The sequence below is a fragment of the Euprymna scolopes genome, chromosome 36 (genome assembly GCF_053919585.1).
Source record: "Euprymna scolopes isolate OS-2025 chromosome 36, ASM5391958v1, whole genome shotgun sequence".
Taxonomy (NCBI): Eukaryota; Metazoa; Mollusca; class Cephalopoda; order Sepiida; family Sepiolidae; genus Euprymna; species Euprymna scolopes.
In genome coordinates this window covers 17,397,966-17,421,943 of record NC_136517.1, presented here as the reverse complement: position 1 = coordinate 17,421,943, position 23,978 = coordinate 17,397,966, and the positions used below count along the sequence as shown (strand labels likewise).

Here is a 23,978-nt window from a genome sequence, read left to right as displayed (position 1 = left end):
GTTTTATAGGCCCATATCCCAAAAATAATATAATTGAATTCAATATATATATATATATATATATATATATATATATATATATATATATATATATATATATATATATATATATATATATATATATATATATATATATATATATATATATATATATATATATATATATATATATATATATATATATATATATATATATATATATATAGAGAGAGAGAGAGAGAGAGAGAGAGAGAGAGAGAGAGAGAGAGGGGGGGGACAAACGAGAGATGACGAGATAGAAACGAGATGTAAAGACAGCTGACGTCAGTTCAAGTTGGCGATCTTGGATTGATAACAACTTTAGAACACTTCCATGCTACAACTTCCTCCCTTCAAAGTACGGATTACTAGAGCAGGTAACGTTGATTTCCAGCCATTTTTCTTTCTGCCCCCGTGTTTCTGCCTGTTTTAAAATGACTTCTTCCCGTCGCCATCGGCCGCGATTTTCGTCTATAAATGGCCAAAACAGCGAGAAAGAGGGGGGGGGTGTAGCAAAAACATTGACGATAAACACCATTTTTCTGCTGCTACCATCATCATCGTCTACTATAAAAACAGCGCGGTGGCACGAAGGAGAGAGCGAAAGGTAGATGAAATAGAGAGAGTGGGAGGACAGCCAAGTGCTCGTCCCCCTCTCTCTTTCTTTTTGCCCCTTTTTCTCTCCCTCTCTCTTTCACCCTCTCGCGCACACCTTCATCGTAAGCATCATCATCGCATACACAAATGTATTATTAACGTGGTGAATTTTTTTTTTTTTGTTTTAACAGTTCTAGTCGACCGTTTTTTTCTGTTCGGATTATTAATTTATAAACAATTTTTTTTTAGAGTGTCATCTTCTTGAATTAAAGTTTATATATATATATATATATATATATATATATATATATATATATATATATATGTGTGTGTGTGTGTATGTATACATTCTTGCTTTCTGTGTAATGTGTTACAATTTACTATGGCTAAATATCTCTCTTATCTTACTCCCCTTTTTTTCGGTTTATTATTTTAAATTATCACTAAACACCGAAACGACACTATATATGTTTTTCTCTTTTTAATATATGTCTATTTGAAAGATCTGACTATCCAGGTCTTTATTTATTTTGTTATTTAAATAAACATATTCCGTTAATTATTTACTTTTATGACTGTCCCTTTTTTAAAAAAAAAAACAAAAAAACAGAGTCGTGTCATCGCAACAGAAAAGGGGGAAAAGACGTTAAAATTAGTTGTAATTTTTTTTCTGATTTTTATTTTATTTTATCAATATTTCGATTTGAATATAAAATAAAATCTGATTAATATATAATTATAAATGTATCATATTATATATATATATATATATGTATATACATATATACATATAGGACTCCATAAATTCTGTCTCCATATACTAGTTTTTAACTTAGTAGCTGCTTAGTGGTGTTCGTTTTTTTTTTTTTAATATGATATTCAATCAGTGGGTCTAATAAAATTAAAAAAAAAATATTTACTTTATTATATAGTATTTTATTCCTTGGTCCGTTCAATTAGTTTTTGTTTTCTTTTTATTTTTAATATATAGTTATCTTATTTAGTTAAATTATTTATCCGGTATCTCCCCCATCCCATTGAAGGTGCATACCAACCCCTCCCCTCCCCGAAATGTTAAATTATTTGCTTTTCAAAATTCACTTAGATCGTTGTTTTTTAAATATATCTTATGTATATATATTCGATTGATGCTAATAATCGAAGGCATTTCGGATGATCGATGATACAGTGAAACTGCAGTAAAGTATTAAATCTAAATACACACGCACATATGTCTGTATGTGTACACATGTATTTAGCTTTGGCATTTTACTGCACTTTCACTGTATCACCGATCATCCGAAGTGTCTTCGATTGGCATCAATTAAAAATTTCATGGTAAATTTTTACGACGTGCCCCAGTATATTATAAACGCCCCAACCTCATGTTAAGAACGGCTTTCAAGGTGGGGGGGTTATTTCGAAAGCCGTTCTTAACATGGTGTGATTGGGGTGGGGGGGTTATACTACGCTGGGGCAGGTCGTAAAAAAAAAATACCAATTTAATGATTACGTTATTGGTATCATTTTTATATTGTGTGATATTATTTAGGCCTATATACTATTTAATATCATAAGTTATCACACTGTGTGTACGTGTTATAAACGAATCGAATTTCTCCGTGTTGATTGTTGAAGCATTTTTTTTCATGGTATGGAAAGTAAAAAAAAATAAAATAAATAATAATAATAAAATATTTTCTGATTTGCGATTTTATTTCATTTTCCTCTCCCAAATATTAAAATTTCCTTTTAAACATATTTCTAGTGAAATATCCTAACTAGGAGACACGCTAACTGCTTTTCTTTTTCTAAAAATAAAATAAAATTAAAACCTGTATTTTTATTATGTAAGATCAGAGAGGGGGTGTTTTTATTTTTTAAAAATATGCTTTAAAATTTCGTACCATGTACTTGGATTAGTTTTAATTTGATCGTATATCATTGTTTTATTTGAAACGATAGATATTTCATTCTAGACTTGTGTTTTTGTTTTAATAAAATGATCGGTTCGATGTGATGTAGTTGACGATGTGTGTATATTTTTATTCGACACACGCGTTTTCTGAATTAGTAGTTGTGGATGTTGAAGGTTTTTGTAGTGGAGGAAAAGACGGAGACAATTTTGAGTTTAGTTTTAAGTTATAAAATTTTGGCGGACCTGAACGACCCCCCCCCTTATAATTTTTATAACCCTAACCCTGACGTTTTCGAGGTTGGGGGTGTTTATTCCGAAAGCCATTCTTAATATGGGGATGGTGGGGTGTTTATACTACGCTGGCTGGGTTAGGTCGTAAAAAATACCAACTGCAGAATACCGGCTAAAATTATAGAGGGGGGGATTCTTGTTCAGGTCCGTCAAGTTTTTTTTATTTTGTATAGATAAAAAATTTGATATATATTTATGTATATATGCACACACTCATCAAGCAATTAGTCTGGTAATTTACATTGAATGACACAGACTTTTCTGTGTAGCTTACTTGCCATATTTTTCATACTACTTACTTAACTTAACTCTCTAACTCACGAATTGAGCACTGATGAAATAAATACGGAAAACAAACAAAAACCATCAGTACTAATGTGGAATACAGACCGTGCTGAAATAACGTTATGATTTAGAAACACATTCTTAACATGGGAAGGGTCAAGGGTCCAAGGGATGTCTTTTTTTTAATTAAATTTTTTTAAACACTTTTACCTAACAATTTAATAAACAAAACATACTGTAAAAACTGAATTTAACTTGAAAATCCTAGATAAAAAAGCACAGCCCGTTTACCTATATATGTAATATATTTTCATAGTAAAAAAATAAATATTAGTTTCATATATATATATATATATATATATATATATATATATATATATATATATATATACTTTTTTGTTTAATTTTTACTTCTACAAGAGCTTGGTAAGTAAAGCAAATATACTTATGCCAAGTGAGCTAAACAGAACCGACTGTTTCAGTGTTTCATCCCCAGAGGAATTCGTCATGCTAAATGCATGATTTTACATTCTACAATAGAATTATCCGGTCTCTCTCTCTATATATATATATATCTATATGGTGATAATTAAATACCGTCTATGGTGAAAATTTGTGAATTATTTGCGTCCCCCATGTGATGGTTTTAAATTCTACCTGTAACTGACAGATGTTTGGCGTTTTTTTTTTCTTTTTGTATGTATTTTTTTTATTGACGACGTCACCATCTGTCTGTGTTGTTCATATTATTTAGCAATGCCTAAAAATACCAGACACACATTCCTGAGCAAATAAGCCCAGAAAAAATGGATTCGTCTGATTGTAGATTTATTTATCAATGAAATGACGATGTTACTCCATTTGACTTGGCATTCGCAAAAATGGAGGCGACATTACAAATTACGAAACTAAAAAGATTAAAAATAAATTTTTGCGTCTTTTTTTTTTGTTAACATCGATAATCAATTGAAATATTTTATAAAATATATCCTAGTTCTGTTTATTTCGCATATTTTTACAATTCCTAAATACTTGTATGATTTAGTTTCCATTGAGATTCCCAACCTGTTTCGCGTTCGTCAGTCTGCAATATATATATATATATATATATATATATATATATATATATATTACACACACACACACACACATTGTTGAAACAGCATGGAAAACATTTTTATCTGCACTTTTTATTAAATTGTTAGGTGAAAGTACAGAATAATTACAAGACACCATCCCCTTCCCATGTTAAGATTGACTTTCTAAATGATAACGTTATTTTACCACAGTAACAAAAGTGCATAAGTACCAAAAAACTAGAACTGTCCCTAAGCTGCAATGCTGCATAGTACCTTTTTTACTTTAAACGGCTTAGTAATTTTTTTTTTCACTCCTACACACCACAGCCCCCAGACATCAACAGGAAATCCTAGACTCAAGTTTCGTCGTTGTTTGGACTGTTCAGTAGGATGGATCCCAACCTAGTCTTAGATTTCCTGCTGTACTTTTTGTGCCTTTATTGACCATAAGTCTTAAGGAAAAAATATACTTATGATTCTTACTGTGATGCAAGATGTGTTATTGCAGTAAAAATAATAAAATAATTAAAAAGAAATTATGGTGCTTAATGTTAAGATAGTCGGCAGATCGGTTTTTTAAACATGTTGTTTTGATTTTAAACCATTTACTTAATTGTCGTGCCGAAAATAGTAATATATCCAAAAGCTACGAAAATCCATGGATTAGAACTGTTAGTGTGTTTTTAGTATATATAAAAAAAAAAGTCCTTATTAGCTTAAAACAAAACGTCAGCCATTAAAGTGTCGAAAAGGAGATAAGTATGTCTCCTGTATTCGCAATCTTTAAATCTAAAATGCAATTTCCCTAAAAATTACTTTGAACTATAAATAATTTTCGGTAGTAGGGCAAGGGCACTTATTGATCTGTACTAAAATAACATTATTTAGAAAGCCATTCTTAACATGGGGAGGGTGTTTTGTACCTATTCTGTACTATAATCTTACAATTTAATAAAAACATATCAAAACTTTAATTCAACTTGAAAATACTATTTAAAAAATAAGTGCACTAGCACCTAATTTTTTACTCGAAGTTTCGTAATTTTTGGATATATTACTATTTTCCACATAACAATTACGTAGTTATTTATTTATTTATTTTTTCTTATAATTAAAAAAATCGATCTGCCAACTCTATCTTAACAAGTACCAAAATTATTATTATTATAATGATGATAATAGTAATTATGGCTAAATTCAAGCAAAGTCTCCCGACGTTTGCTGTGGGCCTGTCAGACTAAAATTAAACGTCATAAAACAAATCAATAAAAATAACGTATCCAGTACAGAATATTTCCAAAACGGTTTATTTATTTATTTTTTAAGATTTATTGGAATAAATAAATAAAACTTTGAGAATATTCTGTATGGATGTTTTTTTTTATGATGCTTGATTTTAGTCTGACAGGTCCGCAGCAAGCATCGGGGCACTTTGCTTGAATTTAATTTTAATTAATAATTAAAAAAAAAAAATAGTAAAAATAAAGATAAAAACTAATAAATAATAATAATAATAATAATAATAATCCCACCGATCAATTTTGTGTAAACTATCGGAAGAAATATTAACAAAAATTAATCTCTGTATTAATTATGTGCAACAATATTTATTTTTAAAAGGTTTTTATTTGTAGAACAATTAAACGAGGCCATAAAAACGAAACGCTTCAGTCAAAACAAATTGATATAAAAACATATCTCGTATCTGAGGAGCAAGCAACATGGCGAAGCAAGCCTCCTCCCTCTGTGTCTATAAAATCTCCTCCCCCTCTTCCACGTATTTTTTTTACCGAAGAAAATCTTGTCTTCTAATTTAAGTTTTGAATTTTTTTTTATGATTTGAAATTAATTAATAAAAACAAAAACTTTGAAACATATTTACAGCAAAAATGTTTTCTTTTCCATTAACAACCAGATTATTACTATTATTATTGGTTTTAATTTTTCACCATAATCAGTTATTATATAAAAATAATTTCTAAACGGATGTTTTTTTATTCATTTTTATTTAAACACGTTTTCTGTCATAACTTTCTAATTCTTTGAGTAATTTTAATTTAAAAAAATATCAAATATAAGTTTTTTAAATGAACATTTATTAAATATAAAAGTTTATTTTCAAATTAATATTCATGAAATATAAAGGTATTTATAATTTAATTAAAATTTATTAGTTTTTTATTTTTTTACTATCACGCCCATCATATTTTATCCTTCTCCCCCCCCCCAAAAAAAAAACGAGATTTTACATTTTTATACAATTACATCTAAATAAACTGAAAAAATATGCGCAAAAATGAATTTAACCCAAAGAAGTGGGAGATAACTTTTCTATTTAGATTTAGCGAAAAATGAGCACTCACTTCTGGGCCAGTTAGCGGTAATTGGGGACGTGTAACCAATTTTTTTGGAGGGAAACCATATTTTGCGGGAGATAAATGGAGATGTGAGTTAACTAAGCTTATATTTTTAGGGAAGGTAATCTTTCTTATTTTTATAATACTATAGAGTTCAGGAGCGATATTATTTGGATTCTGCGGACTGAGTATTATTCTCTCAGCGTTTCAGTCGATGTAACCTCCGACCTTCTTCAGGTGTATCTTGTCAAACTTTGGAATCCGCATAGAATTTCAAACGAAACTCTTTATTCAAACCACAAGGGTAGCATGCTCTCGTTCTTTCAGCCATGACTGCGTATAAACGTAAAAAAAAAATAATACTCAAGATAAGACATAAAAACAGCAGTCCAAAGAATCCAAATACAGTATTACGAATAATCTATCCTCATCGCAAAAGTTCAGAAACAAGTTTTTCTGTTTTCAAAGAGACTGAATTGAAAACATTGTATGTGTGTTAGATGCCTTCGTCAAGGCGTGCATCTTGGAAAAGGGAAACTGATATAACATGTGCAGTGCAGCGGCTGTTGCTTCCAACAAAGTAGTTTTGCCTTTCTTTTTGGATAGTCATCTAAAGAGTGGGTATGCCTCTGGTATGCAAAGCCTTTCCTGACTTAAGAACTCTTCATACACAGGCATTGTTTTTGTGACACTAGCAGACGAAAGAGTTTACCTTATATCATAGCTGAAGGGAAACCTCTGTTATATGTAAAGTTAGTCCTTTATCTTTTTATACATTTGTTTCGTTTATTAAACATTAGGTACCTCCAACACGAAACGCAGATTTACCCCCTCCCCTGATTATATGTAACACGATGTTACTGCAATTTAATCTAATATTATCATCATAACTTTTATTTTTATTTAATTTTCACCCCAAACAAGGCACAGTGCCACTTTGAAGTAGGGGACTATTATCAGGGACATAAGTTGCTGGGGTATTATGAAGAGAGATGTGTAGCAAGATGTCTGTTCACATTACATTTGAACTTCTGCATGTCAGTACAGTTGGGAAAGCAGAATCTCGGAAGTGAGTTCCAAAGTCTAGCAGTTCTGGGGAAGAAACTATTGGAGTAGAAGGCTTTCTTACACCTAGGGATCTCTACAGTGAAGGGGTGGGATTTAGCTGCTTGTCTGGTTTGTTGGAGGTATTCACGTTGAGGGGGGTACAAGTGCTTGTAGTTCATCAGAGCATTCACCATTAAAGTACTTGTAGAACAGGCAGAGGGATGCAACATTTCGTCGAGTTCAGGATCTATCAGATTGGCGACTGAACCCTGTCAAGGAGTAAGACAAGTAGCAGATGCACCAGCCCAAATGTGACAACAGTACTCCATACATGGGCGAATGGTGGCTTTATAGAGGTACAGGATACTTTCAGGCATAAGTAGTTTTCTAGCACGGTAGAGAGAGCCCACTTTCTTCGCAGCAGCCTTGGCAATCCTCTCAATGTATCTATTCCAGTTCATGTTCCCTTTAAACGAGGAGTTTAAAGGAAGTACTTTCTAGTAATGTGTTCTTGACCATTGCTATTGGTGGTAGAGCAGGTTTCTTGTAATTATTGAAGGAAACAAGCTTAGTCTTGGTAATGTTGAATGTGACCATCCATTTTTGTCCCCATTCCACTACAGATCGGAAGTCATCCTGTAGTGTTTCTGCCATTTTCTTAGATATGAGTTCATTTGTTTTCCCCTCATGCCTGTTATAGAGAGTGGTGTCATCAGCAACTATACCCATCTCGGAAACAATTTTATCAGGAAGGTCATTTATGAATATCAAGAATAATAAAGGTACTCCCGCATTTATATCATATTGTTTAGATGTACGACCGGCGAGGACAACCTGGATTTTTCTCTTATTTAAGAAGGATTTAATTACACTATGAAAAGAAGCTTCAAATAAACTAGTAACATTAAAAAAAAAAATTTACAGCGTATGAAAATAAAGAAAATGCGAGATCAAAATCGTGTTAATATGATCGACCCTTTAAAACAATGTTACTATGTAGTGATCATTTTGAAGCCGTAAACACACTCGTGTTTAAAAAATCTAGCAAAAAATCAACTAATGGTCAGATTTTATGAAATTATCGATGCATATTCAATTTTAAATTAACTTATATTTTAGAAGCAGTTTTCGTTAAATATGTGAAGGGAATTTTCTTTTTTTTTTTTTTTTTTTTTTTTTTTGAAGTGTTCTATCCCCTCCCCCATAATTCATGTTACGAAAACTAAACAATAAATTTAGGTCCATAAAAATTGCCACATTTTATAAAACTAAAGAGTTTAAATAATTAAAAAATACTTATATATAAACCAATTATTTATTTCAATTACTTTGAAGTTGTAAATAAAAAATGGACATAGAATCAATATTATGTTTAAAAAATCAATTTTTTGTTTTTGCAATGATATATAATTAGTTACAATAAAAAAAACAGAATTCTAAAAAAATAATTTTTTAAAATAGAATAAAATTTTTATATTCCGCAATATGAAGTTTTTTAAGCATAGATTTTTGAGTAAGATTTTCCAATTTTAAAAAAATATTTTCATGTAACATAAAAAATGACTACTGGCAATTAAATTATAAAATAGCAAATTCAACTACAACTTCAAATTATTTTAATTGTTAAAAGATGTTTATTTCTAGGAGTATCAATTTGATTTTAGCGCCTATTTTCAAAAAATGTACAGAGGTTTCTAATATTTAAAATTAACATAAACCATAGCAAAAAAATGCTGTTTCCCTGATTCAATTGAAGTGTCTAGTGACTTCCGTAAAAAGTGTACACAATTATGATTTACAAAATGATGACGTGGCTGATAATGCATAAAATGTTGGTGATTTTACACAAAAATTTGGATATCCCTATTAAATTGTTAGGATAAGCCACAAGCTAACAAACGCAATAAGGGTAAAAAATCCAAATATATAACAAATAAATGTTACTAAAGGCAAGATAAGTTATTCTTCTTCTTATCTGGGTAAGTTTTTAGTGTTTTAATGTATTTTTGTATTTCAAAATTTTTATTCGGTTTAAAAAACAACTAGTGCCATCTTCAGAGTCTCAATAATGGCTAAAAACTCGAAAAATAAACAAAATATTGATAGAAATCCATCCATTAAGTCTCACTGTGAGATTTATTGGGTGAATTTCTATCAGTATTTTGTTTTGTTTTGTTTTCATGATTTAAGCGATAATCGAGATTTCCCAATTGAAGGTCTGATGTCGGTCATCTAATTGTCGTTCTAACTTACCAACTTGGCACTACTTGTGTTTCGAAGCAAATAGACGCTTTAAAATAAGTTAAAAGACACAAAACTTATCCAGGTAATTAGAAGAGTAACTTATCTTGCTTTTGGTAACATCATAAATATCAAAATATTCGTACTTCATCACGATATTAATAAATTTTAACCACTTCTCGTGTATGCGTTTCTCACCTAATGAAGCATTTTATTTCGATAAAAAATGCAAGTGTCAATTAAAATGAACTTTTTAAAATCTTATTTAAAAAAAAAAAAAACAATTAGATTAAATCCACTAGAATTCATTTTAGTTTCTTTTATAAACAAGTCAACCCTTTGAATCTTATAATAGTTACAAAAAGAAAGCAAAAGAAAGGATTACTTTATATTATTTGGATTCTTCTAACTACTGTTCTTATCTGGAGTGTTATTTTTCACGTTTCAGTTCATTTAACCTCTGACCTTCTTCAGGTGTATCTTGTTGAACTCTGGAATTCTAAATGGAACCTTCATTTAATCCGTGGGGGTAGTTTGAAATTCCGTGCAGATTCCCAAATTAGACAGAAAGATTTCTGAGTTTGACATGATATGCCTGGAGAATGTCAGAGGTTACGTCGACTGAAACGTGAAAATAACGCTGAAGATGAGAAAAAGAGCTTGAATAATCCAAATATGAATAATAAATCTTCATCTCCAAAATTTCGCAATGTTTAATAAATCATTTTTGTGGCTCTTAACAACTTGATCAAATAATGCTGTAATAATTATAGTTAATTATCAGTATCTTTAAAAAATAATGATTTGGATTATTAAAAAACAAAAAATATGAAACAAAAATGAAGGTAGAAAGATTACCAGTTCAACCTGGCTTCATTGGTCTTTAGCTAGAATCTAAGTGAAGTATCTGTTTTGATACCACATTCCATTTTTCCTGTTCTTAGTCAAGTGAAGGAAAAAAACCTTCTTTACAGAAAAAATTAAAATTTTTGTCTCAATCCAGAATGTAATTTTTTTTTGGGGGGGGAGTTGTCAGTTTTCCCCACATTAAAAACTGACCCTGTATCTCACTTTACTCTTCTGGAGAAGCAAGTATGAGAAGTTTTCTAGCCTGGTAAAGAGCTCACCTTCTTTGCAGCAGATTTGGCAGTATCTTCTATGTACTTGCTCTGATTTGTTACCTGTGAGTGTTAGGCTGACAAGTTTGAATCTTTGCCCCTCATGTAGGATACTATTAGCCATGGCAACTGGTGGTTGGAAAAGATTTTATCCTTGTTAAAGGAAAGGAGCTATGTCTTAGTTGCATTAAATGTTACCATCCATTTATGTCCATGTTTCACTACAGACTGAGGTTCATCCATTGCCTTGGATATATATTTGTTTTGCCCATGTGTTGAGTGTAGAGTATGGTGTCAGCAAATATATCTGTCTTGGATGCAATTGCATCTGGGAGCTTGTTCATAAAAACCAGGAATAATAAAGATCCAATAATTGACCCTTTAGGTACACCCACTAATGTCATGTTTTGTAGATGTACAACCATCGAGGACTATCAAAGTCTTTCTTTTGGTTAAAAAGGATCTGATTAGGTTAAATATTCGTTCAGTAATACTATACGAATTTTCATGAACACCTTCATGCCAGACCTTATCAAAGACTTCAGATATATCAAGGGCTACCCTGCTAGCTTCACCTGCTTCATCCAGTGTATGGTATATACGTTCAGAGATAACCTTTATATCTTCACTAGAATAGACTTGCTTAAATTCATACTGATGATCAGAAAGAAGTTTAGCGTTTACTAGGTGGTTGACTACATCGCTGATTAATAACTTGCCCTCCGTTCTGTCTCGAGAGACAATGAATACCCCCTATAAGAGTGTCTGCACATGTAATCATGAAGCAAGGGTTGTGTAATCCCATATCTCACCTTTCCTGAGTCAGCACTGTTTGGCTCCAGTGGCAAGAAGTTCAGAACGACTGGAAACAATGTCAAGAATAATGGAGGAGCACCTACAGCACTTGGTATTCCAAATGGTCACCCATTTAGTACTGACCTGGTTCAACATCGCTTAACTTATGTTTTGAATATGATTGGTTTTTAGACTTGCTGATTAATGGCTCAACAATTTTAGTGAAAAGTGGAAGAAGACTGATTTCATTTTGCAGGTTCGTTATTTCATCAGAATTCTTGAATGTACCACAGAGGTAATTTTTCGGCTATCAGGGAAGCAACATTTGGCAAGGTATTTGTTATAGAGTTTGAATAAGACTGGGGCCATCTCAGCAGAGCATTTTTTTTTTTTTTTTTTTTTTTTACTATAAGAATTATAAAATCAAGTCCACATACTTTGGAGGTGTTCAGGTTTTTATATCCCGGCCATTGAAAGGGATGATGATTAGATCATCAAGTGTGGCTTCTGTCGATAGTGGGACATTTTGGGTGAGTGGTTTGTGGAGTTGAAGGACTAACTGTTGCAAGGGACTTCATGATGATTGGATCGTTGGAATTCCTTATTGTTCACCGTGCTATTATAGATTTTCCAAGAAATTGCGAGTTCCTAATTTCTATGATTCAATGCATTTTTCAATCATCTTGAAATATCTACTCTTAGCTGTGGCGATTACACTTACAATGTTACAACTTTTTGTGGCCTTTTGACATTAGAAAATGATTTTCAAGCCTTCAACCTGTCGATTCAAAACCATGGTTAGAATTGAAAGCAAAAATCAAGTATGGTCTATTTTCAAATGCATTCTTATCAATGCCAAAATGTTGAATTGTTTGCGAATAGTTTGTTTGTAACACTTGTCTAAATTTCCTGAAATCCTTCAGGTATATATGTATATCAGATATGTATAAACATTTTGACCCCTCCTTTACTTAAAAAGTAAGTCATTTTTAAGAAATTTTCAGTATTTATCAAATGATGACGGAATATAATGAACCTATTATTTTTATTTGAATCTTAGTGGAAATGTATTATTTTGTTTAAACAAAAAATACCTTTACTAAAGTTATGGTTTTCAGTAATAAAAAAAAAATGAATTTCGTTTTTTTTTTTTTTTTTTTTTTTTTTTTTTTTTTTTTTTAATGAAAATAAAGCATTGTAAATTGTAATGATAAAACAAAAGAAAATTAATTTTTTCACAAACATTACGAAAAAAAAAGACCCTAAAGTCTGTATTAATGAATTCGATATAATTCGAAGAAAAATTAATTTCTCGAACTACCAATATTATCATTGAATTAAGCATTGTTTATTTAATATTTTCTCACAAAAAAAAAAATTATAATGGCAAAAAATATTTCTACTTTTTTTTAGATTACAATGTTTTGGGTAATTTTTATCTTTTAAGATTCTAATATTTTCCTTGCTTAAATGAACGTGAAAGTTTTGGCATGACATAATTTTTATATAATCGTGAAAAATAAAAAAATTCTTAAATTTAAAAGCAGGAATACAAAAAAATAATTAAAAAATGGTAAAAATTATGCAAACATTCATGATAGGAACGTATGGATGCATGGCTGGGAAAAAAAAACAAAAAACCCAGCACCCCCCTACCTGTCTCTAACAACCTGACGCCATTTTCAGACGGTTTTTTGACTTTCTGATATTTTGGGCTTCTGTAGAATCCATAGACGAATTTGCTTTGTGCAAAGCTAGAATCTCTCGCATTTGAAGGCTAATTAAGCTATTTTTGTACAATCAAGGTGGTTTTTATCTAATTTAATATCTTAGGATTTTACTTTACTAATTATCTTTGAAATAGACCCAGAAAACTAATCTTTCAAAGGGTTTTTACAATGAATTTATTTAACTTAGAAATTTACCTGAATTTCTCAACTTCCAAATATCACCATAAAAACATTTTTCATAACATTTTTTTTTTTTTTTTCACGTGTACAAAATTTTTTTTTTTCCTTTTGAAAATCAATTTTAGGCTTTTAATCTTTCAAATACAATCAAAAAGTAGTAAAGGAAATCTACAAAAGAAATTATGATAAACTGGCTTTCAACACAATGCCCCCCCCCCCTATTTTTTTTTTTTTTTTTTTTTTTTCACCATTATTGCCCGTATCTAATATTTAACTTTTCTGTAGTTGATGGATTCTGTTATGGCAATCATCAATTTAATAGGTCCAACTTTGTCAACTAAGCTCCAACCTCTGTCTCATTGCCATAATATTGCATCTCTTTACCTGTTTTACAATTATTTTAATGGAATGAACTTGTTGCACTTGTGCTCCCTCAACAAACATGCTTAGCAACAAAATCTCGCCCCTTCACTGTTGAAATCCCTAAATGCCAGAAAGCTTTCTACTCTAATATTTTCTTCCCTCGAACAGCTAAACTTTGGAATTTCCTTCTTGCTACTTGCTTCTCTGACTGTATTGATATGCAGAAGTTTAAATGTAATGTAAACCAATATCTTTTTAATCTTTCATAGGCATGGTCCCAAATTGTAACCCCTTACATCCAACTGGCGATATGCCTTGTTAGGGGTGAACATGAGTAAATATATATATTTTACTTGAAATATGTATATTTACATGAAGCGGAAAACAAAAAAGCATTTTAAATTGATTTTTTTTTTTTTTTTTTTTTTTTTTACTGTCTGAAACCCTCCTTAAATTTTAGAGACGAAACAACGAAAGCAACGCCCCCTCCCCTCACAATATTATTAAAGAAAATAAACTATCCATATATAATGCAAAGATTTATTTAAAAAAAAAAGAAAAAAGATTCAATAAAAGTTGATTTAAAAAAGAAAAAAACATTAAAAACGGTTTTATTGCAGATGCTAATTGTGTTATGGCGGCCAAATAAGACGTCAGACATTTTGACTGGTATTGCGACAAAAATAACCCCTCAATTTCTTCGGCAATATTTTGTAATGGAGCCGTCATTATATGATGTTCAATTTGTATTATTGTATTGGTATTTATTTCCTTCCTCAAAATGTGACAGTCATTTTTAATGTGGGAAAAAACCAGCTCCCCAAAAATGGGCACTCTGAAAGTAGGCAAAAATAAAATTTGCCTTAGTATAGAAGGGTTTCTCCTCCATTGACTAGCATCAGAACAGATACTACACTGTGATCTTGGCCTGATTTCCATTTGTTCAATATTATTTTTGTAAATTTGTAATATATTTATAAAAAAAAAAACTCATAATTTATTATTTGTTAATGAAAAAATCTGTTTAATAAATTCTTTTAAAAAAAGTAATGACAGGGGACTACTTTTGTAACACTAGTTGAAATGTGTGACGTGAAATTTGGTTGCCATAACATGGTTATCTTCAGCAAATATATATAGAAATAAACTTTTCTAACATTTTTTGTAGTTATTTTTTTTCTTGTGTTTTAATTATTGATCTTGAATCAAAGTAAAAAAAAAAAAAAAAAAAATTCTGACACATAAAAATTTTTTTGCTTGCATTGTGTATAAATAAAAATTTGTTTCATTAACAAAAATTTAATGTAGTGTGGTCCAAACTGTAGACGGTTTTACCGTGTCAATATGGGCAGCCAAGTGGCCTGATGTATATATGCACCTTTCAAAATTACTGCATTCAATTGTGTAAAAGAGTCGAGAACCATAAACATACAAAGGAGTAGTCATATAATTTTATTAATATAGATGAACAGGAAAAATATATCTCTTAATAATGCACATAAATTGTTTTGAAAGTTGATGTATTCCATTCAGGTTTAGAAGAAATTTGAACCGTTTTCTCCTGATGCTGTTTTTAAATACAGCCTATTTTATTTATTTATTTTTTTTTTTAAAAGCGTGCTTTTTATTTTTATTTTTTTTATTGAAAAATATATGTTCTATTCATCACATAAATGTAATGGTTAGTGTGCGCTAGTGTGCCAACTAAAGATTTGTCTTCAAAAAAGTTGATTTTTAGGGGGTATTCGAGTCTGTTTTGAACAAATATTGAATTTAAAATTATTGCCAACAAATAGTTTCTATGAGATTAAGACCTTTCTTATCCAATGTATTCCTTATTGTTTTCATTAGTTGCCATGTTGTTTTTGGTGTGCGCACACAAAAATCACAAAGCTTTCAATCTTTTAATTAAATATGAGGATTTGCTAATAAATGACTTTCTATTTGACAGTTTAAATACTTCAAAATTCTTTTCAAATTTTGAAAGGCCATGAAGTAATTCATCTGTTAAAAGATTAAAATGGCTGACTTGTTTACGACGGAGCAGAAATGCATTCTAGTGGATTTAATTTATTTTTTTTTCTCATAGGATTTCCAAAAAGTTTGTTTTAATACTCTTTCCTTGCATTTTGTAAATTTCAATCAATAATTGATTAATATTATTTCTATTTAGAAATAATATGTAAGTTGCGTAGAAGTGAGAAACATAGACACAAGGAAAGCAGTTGATAGTTGAGAACTGCAGATCTCAAAAGGTTGGTAGTGTTTGATCAATACTGCCTTTGTTGAATTCTGCAGGTCTGCTGGCACCATTTTATCTTTAATAACAAAATTGGAATCCGATGCAGGATCATCTCCTGTATCCAAATGATTTTAAAGAGGAGACTTTGTTGGTTTGGTCACACTGCATGCTGCAAATTAGGAAGTGTGTGCAGGCTTGCGGGACAAGGAAAAAAAAAAAAAAGACTCCACATGGTCAGAAAGAGAAGCAAAGTGTGCACCAAGGAAGATGGGCGTGTAAAGTTGAAGGCAAAAAATGGCTGCCTATAACCAGCTTGATGTCAGGAGAAAGAAAAACGCCCTCCGGGTGAGATGGCTGTGTGGCCCTGTGGTGGTGGTGGTGGTGGTGAGAGACTTTTAAGCTGGTGTTGAGATGGCAGGGTTTTTTTAATCTCAGACAAAAGCAACAGAAAAAAACAAGAAGCAGGAATTGTTTGGAAAGTAATGATAATAAATGCCTTTTGCTAAAACAGAAAAAAATGCTGAGTCAGATTTTTATTTATTTTTGTTTGTTCCTGCCACATTATGCATCTACAAAGTAATAGCTTCCAACCACTCCAAGATTGGCGAAGACGCCTGGGGTAAAGAGATGGTTACACACCATCAAAGTCGATGTCAAATCTAGCTCTGGTTCACTGATCTACGGTGTTCGTCCCTGATCTGGGGACTGGCTGCTTATCACTATCTTGGCTGCTGCAAACTGTTGTGCATGGTCTGCGTTCATCCGAGATGTATGTTCTATAGGAGGAGTCAGCTTAACCCATATATAGGGTGAATGTCACCTCAAGTCAAGTGAAGGCTCAAGGAGTGGTTACATAATTTTATTAATATAAACATGAAAAGGAAAAAATATAATCCCCTAGTAAATAATGATAAGCACAAACTGTTTTAAAAATTGACTTTATATGAGGTGCCTTCAATAAGTTTCCAGACTTTTGTATATGCACTTTTATTGATAGTACACACAAAAAGTAATCTCCTCCAACAGCAATGCACTTCTACTATTCCAACAACTTCTGGAAGGCACTATGGAAGTCCTTGTGTGAGTGTGTCAATGATCCTCATCACAGCCTCTTTCATCTCCTCAATTTTCCCATAATGACAGCCTCTAAAGTTTTCCTTGAGCTTTAGAATAACCAAAAGTCACAGGGAACAAGGTTTGGACTATAGGGAGGGTGATGAACTGTCTTGATGCCAATCTTGGTCAAATAGTCTGTGACAAGGATAGAGTTGTGGACTGATGTATTGCCTAGGTGAAAATGCCACTGACCCGATTTTAAGAGTGCTGGCCTCTTCCGATAGAATCTCTTCCTAAACTCCCTTAAAACCTCGACATAGTATTCTTTGTTGACTATCTGTCTAGTGGGAACCCAGTGCATGTAGATGATGCCCATGCTGTCAAAAAAAAAGGGATCATCATAAGTTTCTGGGTGGATTTACTTTGTCTGGCCTTTTTTGGTCTGGAAGAGCCAGCATTCTTTCACTGGGAACTCTGTCTCTGGTTCATAGCAGTAGATCCAGCTTTCATCACAGGTCACAAGGGCATCAAGAACTGCTGGATCTGACTTGATCAACTCCATCATTTCCTGCTTATCATGACATCTTTCTTTCTGATCTTCTCTGAACACCTTCAGGACCAACTTTGCACAGATCTTCTGTATCTTCAATTCCTCACGAATAATTGTGTGTATAGTTCCCACACTGACATCAAACAGTGCACTTATTATCTCTATAGACACATGATAGTTCTTATCCATGAAATTCTTTATTTGGCCAATCAACTCTCATGTTCTGATTTCTTTATTCCTCCCACATCTCTCATCATCTCTCACAGACTCCCTGCCTCCCTTGAATCTCTTATACCACTCAAAAAAATGATGCTAGATTCATGCAAGATGATCCAAAAGCAGTCTGAAGCATTCTATATGTTTCTGAGGCATGTTTTCCAAGTTTAAAACAGAATTTTATTGCATATCGTTCTTCTAAAGTGTCCTCACATTCAAATTGCATTTGCAACTGGTCAACTAATAGATGGTCTGCAAAAAACAAAGAAAAGAAAACCGGTTTTCATTAAACAGAAATGGAATCATGTCCTCTTTTCTAGGGTGACAATTTTATCGTTTCACCCTGTATATTAGAAATTGTCATTGATGTTTTATGCCAGAAATATTGTTCCCACTGTCCTCAAGTGAGGAATAATTATACAAACATTTGTAACCATGATACAGTTAATATTTCATTGAATGTTTAGCCGCCTGCAGGCTGACCACAAATTCTGGCAACCTGTTCCATTGTGCAGAGAGCTGGACTAAGAGACACCTTCTGAGGATTAAACTTCTCTGAATTTCCACAAAATCCTGTTTGCCAAGCTGATCTGAAGAAGTGATGACTAGGCACATTGTAATTGCTGCACATGATGTTAAAGGTGGAGATAAGATCACCAGGCAGTCACATACACTCCAACAAGTACAGGTTTAAAGCATCCAATTGTTGTTTATAGAATTTTTTGTGGAGCCATGGACCTGTGAACTCTCTCCAGGTGCTGAATATTCGGAACAAAATAGAAGTAAGAAGCTTGGATTCCATATTCCAGAATGGATCGCACCAGATATATGTACAATGGTAGAAAGATGTTGGCTGCCATGGAGAAAAAGGAGTGGTAGATGAGAAATAGAACATGCCATCAAATGAGGTCTCGATGCTTCCGGGTGCATGTCAATTCTCAAGCCGGTTGATTCAGACAGCATAACATCATTTAAAAATTTTTTTTTTTTTTCATTATTTAAGCATTCACTCTGGAGCTGTTGGACCGACTTCATCCAGAGAATTTGCTGTATCCTGAACGAATGTTGACCAGATGTGACGGCTCACCGCAAAAACAGATAAAGAATTAGCCAATCACGGTTCTAACAATGAACCCAATAGAGACGAGAGTCCAGGATCAGCTCAGTATCATGTTCTGAGCCAGATTTTCAGCTGATCTCAACATCATTTTTTCCAACCCTGAGGGGTTCAATGATTTGACAGCATGACAATTTGCTTTTTTTTTTTTTTTTTTTTTTTTTTTTTTAACCCATTTCATGGTGTCAATAATTGCAGAATCAGTTATTAATCCCATCACCGTAGTTCAATTTGAAGTAACAAATTAAAACATTAAATTAAAAGAATACTTGAAGGACAAGAAAAAAATAATAAAAGCAATAAATACCTTTGCACTATTGCTAATAAGATGTTCTGAACCTTTCATTGGCTGGGCAATAAAATGACTTTGGAATTTGGATCAGAGGACAAGGAGACTAATGACCATGCACATAATCCAAAACACAGGTTGATGATCATTGCAAGAGGCACTGCTAAAATACATGGAGCAGCAAAACTGGAAACAAAATGGTAAGAAAAGAAAAATAAGAAAAAGAAGCAGTTACGTTGATATTAAGATTAATTAGAGAAGAGATGCACAAAAATAGCTGTACGTAACTATGAAAAGCATGTGTGAATAGAGAAATGAAATAGCTCCTGTAAGCAGAACAAATATCATTCAGGGTAAAAGTAGATGTAGATTCTGTGGACAAAGAGACTAAACAGTAAATCACATAAGTAAATGCAACAAACTTAACCTAAAAAAAAAAAAAAAAAAAAAAAATCCCCAAAACATGACTGGGTGGGAAAGGCAATTTACCAAGAACCAGTCATGGAAAATGAAAAGCACAAAATTCTCTGGTAGATTGGGGTACAAACACATAAACCCACCCAAGTAGGCAAATTAGACAAGATAATGTGTAAGTTTTGCCATCCCAGCAGAATATGGTGAGGTGCACAAGGCGGTAGAAAAATAAAACAAATACTTGGAACTTTTCAGATCTAAAAGGAATATGCAACATGAAGGCAATCGTTATAATAAGACTCTACCAAAGAAGGTCGAAGATTGTGTTGGCAAAAATATTGTGAGAATAAAGTCCAAGATGAGAACAGTAGTACAAATAATACAAATTATTAATCCACATCTCAAAACTTCTCATCTTCAGTTGATGTCTATTCCCAGCTTCTTCAGGTGCATTAGTTCAAACTTGGGAGCCGTTTAATTGAACTTGGCAACCTGTAACAGAATATCGAGTTGAATCCTTAGTGATAGATGGTTGTCACTTGACCATTAAGTTGTCGTAAAAAAATAATCAAATTTTGTCTATTCCATTCATCGTTTTCAAGCCTCTCATAGTTCATCATCTGATGCTGGTGTGAGTTTTCATCTCGGTAAGTGGTGATTCATTAGTATAAAAGAAAAAATTAAGTTTTCGGTTTGAAATTCTGTAGAGGTTTCTAAGTTCGATGAAATGCACTTGAAGAAAGTCAGAGATTACATCAGCCAAAACGTTATAAATGTAACAAAAATAAGAATAAGTTTCGATAATTCAAATTATCGATTCTTATCGCAAAAATTTTGAGACCTAATATTTCAATTTCATATGTTAAAAATGAACAGAAACTGCTGAATTGCCAGAGCCTTGAAAAATGTGTGCATCTTTGAAATCAAAACACTATAAATAATATGTACAATATCTAAATAATGTATAGGATATATAAATTATTACTAACAGAAGAATTCTTAAGTCGGTTCTACCTCTTAAACAGTTTGAGCTACTGATCTGACACACATAAACGACAACATGTCTCAAATTGGCAGCCATTTAATGTTGGTAAGACATTTTCTGTTACATGCATTGAAGTCAGTTTTCCGAGATTCCAATCTGCTTGTTTAAAACATATGATCAGCGAGACATATACATGACACGTCAATGGATGTAGACACATGCCAAGCATCACACTTGGTGATTCTGTCATCATGAAAAAGAAGTGCATCAGGAATTTGATCAAAATAGTCATTTTATATCTGTTTATTGTTTTTAATAAATTTTTGGATCTCGCCTCTCCAACCACCGATATCCATGACACATAACACCTTACCTGAAAATTCTGGGTTCCCACTATCAAGCTAGAAAACTACTCACACCTGAGAGTATCCTGTACCTCTACAAGGCCACCATTCGCCCATGCATGCAGTATTGTTGCCATATCCGGGCTGGTGCATCTATTACTAGCCTCTTCCTCTTGGATAGGGTCCAAAAGAGTTTTCAATCTAATAGGTCCTACTTTGTCAACTAAGCTCCAACTCCTGTCCCATCACCACAATGTTGCATCTCTGTACCTGTTTTACAAGTATTTTAATGGAATGTGCTCTGAACTTGTCGCACTTGTGTCCCCTCAACATACATATTTCTGACAAACCTGCTTAGCAACAAAATCACATCTTTCACTGTTGAAGTCCCTAAATGCCAGAAAACTTTCTACTGTAATAGTTTCTTCCCCCAAAAAGCTAGATTTTGGAATTCCCTTCCTGCTACCTGCTTCCCTGACTGTACTGATATGCAGAAGTTTATATGTAACGCAAACCATCTTAATATTTCCTAGGCATGGTCCCAAATAGTAGCCCCTTACATCCTAGTTGTGATCTGCCTTGTTAGGGATGAATGTGAGTTAAAAAAATCAGTAAGGTAGACTAGGCTTGCAAGTTTTGTAAAGGAGGATAGAAAACTCCAAAATAACGTAATTCTTTTTCTCCGTATCTCAACATTGTTTTCGATTGTCTTGAATTTCTCGTTGCCAGTGAACTTAAGCAATGTTGCCTAGAGAAGTGCTGTTGCAGATTGTGCAACCTTTGTTTCACTAAAAAACTACTTTATGCACAGGCATCCATACAAATACTATCCATTCTATCAAGCTGGACGGTTTTAATTGCTCTTTTATTGTGAATAAACAAGTGTGACACGCTCATCAATAGTAACAGTAGACCAACTCTAGTTTGCGGCTTCCGGTCTGTAACTTTTATGGTTTATGTGAGTTGCAGTATTATGTCTGATTGTGGTAAAACAATTAAATACAGGATGCCCCAAAATTTAATTATGTATTTTCAAAATGGATGGTTAATTTTCGGGACACCCTGTATTATTACACAATCCTGTTCTTATTGTACCAAGGCTTTGGAAGCTGAAAATTATCCGACTTAACAAATTAACATAATAAAAACTGTTAAAATGTCTGCCTTATTAAGTAGTGGTCGTCGTCTTGCTTCAAAACAATGACTACTACTATTTAATGATGTAAAATTTGTGAGATATTTTTGTTTTCATTTTTATCACATTTTTTTTTTTTTCTTAAGCAAGTGAATTCTTTATATTTAATTCCTTAAAAAAAAAATAGTTGAATTCACAAAGCCTTGGATGATATGTCTGTTCTATTTAAAAATCAAAATGTTGCAGACAATATATCTAGTATATAAATTATGGGTGGAAGATTTTTTTTATAAAGTTACAGGGTCTAAGCCTAAGAGCATTTGTTTCTAGCCAAATGTAAACACAAACATGCACATATACTGAATAAACATGCACATATACTGAATAAACATTGTGCATATATTGAATAAACATTGTGCATATATTGAATAAACATTGTGCATATATTGAATAAACATGCACATATATTGAATAAACATTGTGCATATATTGAATAAACATTGTGCATATATTGAATAAACATTGTGCATATATTGAATAAACATGCACATATACTGAATAAACATGCACATATACTGAATAAACATGCACATATACTGAATAAACATTGTGCATATATTGAATAAACATGCACATATATTGAATAAACATGCACATATATTGAATAAACATGCACATATATTGAATAAACATTGTGCATATATTGAATAAACATTGTGCATATATTGAATAAACATTGTGCATATATTGAATAAACATTGTGCATATATTGAATAAACATTGTGCGCATATTGAATAAACATTGTGCGCATATTGAATAAACATTGTGCGCATATTGAATAAACATTGTGCGCATATTGAATAAACATTGTGCGCATATTGAATAAACATTGTGCGCATATTGAATAAACATTGTGCACATATTGAATAAACATTGTGCGCATATTGAATAAACATTGTGCATATATTGAATAAACATTGTGCATATATTGAATAAACATTGTGCATATATTGAATAAACATTGTGCATATATTGAATAAACATTGTGCATATATTGAATAAACACTGTGCATATATTGAATAAACACTGTGCATATATTGAATAAACACTGTGCATATACTGAATAAACACTGTGCATACATTGCTTAAACACTGTGCATATATATATCATGTAAATGGTGTATACATTACATAAATACTTTACATATATTGCACAAACATGTGCATATATTGCATAAACATTGCACATATATTGAATAAACATGTGCATATTGTGTAAATGGTTTATACATTACATAATACTGTACATATATTGCTCAAACATGTGTACAAACATATGCATATATTGCATAAAAACTGTGCCTGCATGCATGGGGCAGTGGCTGGCTGTTTTAAGTGTTGGTGACCATGGCTCTCCAAATTGCAGAGCCATAGTAATCTTGGGAAAGACAAGTAAAGATAGTATTTTCCCATTGCTTTCCGCCTTCATTCGGGGGTGTATCTCTTCCCGTGAGTTAAACGTGTCCTCATGTACCAACTTGGAAATTTCTACGACTTGTGCATATATTGCACAAATAAAACTTAATAAACTTAAAGTTTATTTATACGA

The 23,978-nt window shown here is 32.1% G+C and overlaps 1 protein-coding gene across 4 annotated transcripts in view; it reads left to right on the top strand.

The window, feature by feature from the left end:
* Positions 1–256: 256 nt before the first annotated feature.
* Positions 257–23,978, top strand: part of LOC145260361 (RAC-gamma serine/threonine-protein kinase-like) — a 192,887-nt gene continuing 169,165 nt past the window's right edge. For 2 of the 4 annotated variants that reach the window (XM_080118297.1, XM_080118296.1), the window contains exon 1: positions 257–395. The gene's annotated coding sequence lies outside the window, so the exon portion shown is untranslated. The remainder of the gene's footprint in view (positions 396–23,978) is intronic. The other 2 variants (XM_080118295.1, XM_080118294.1) reach the window with 1 other exon arrangement.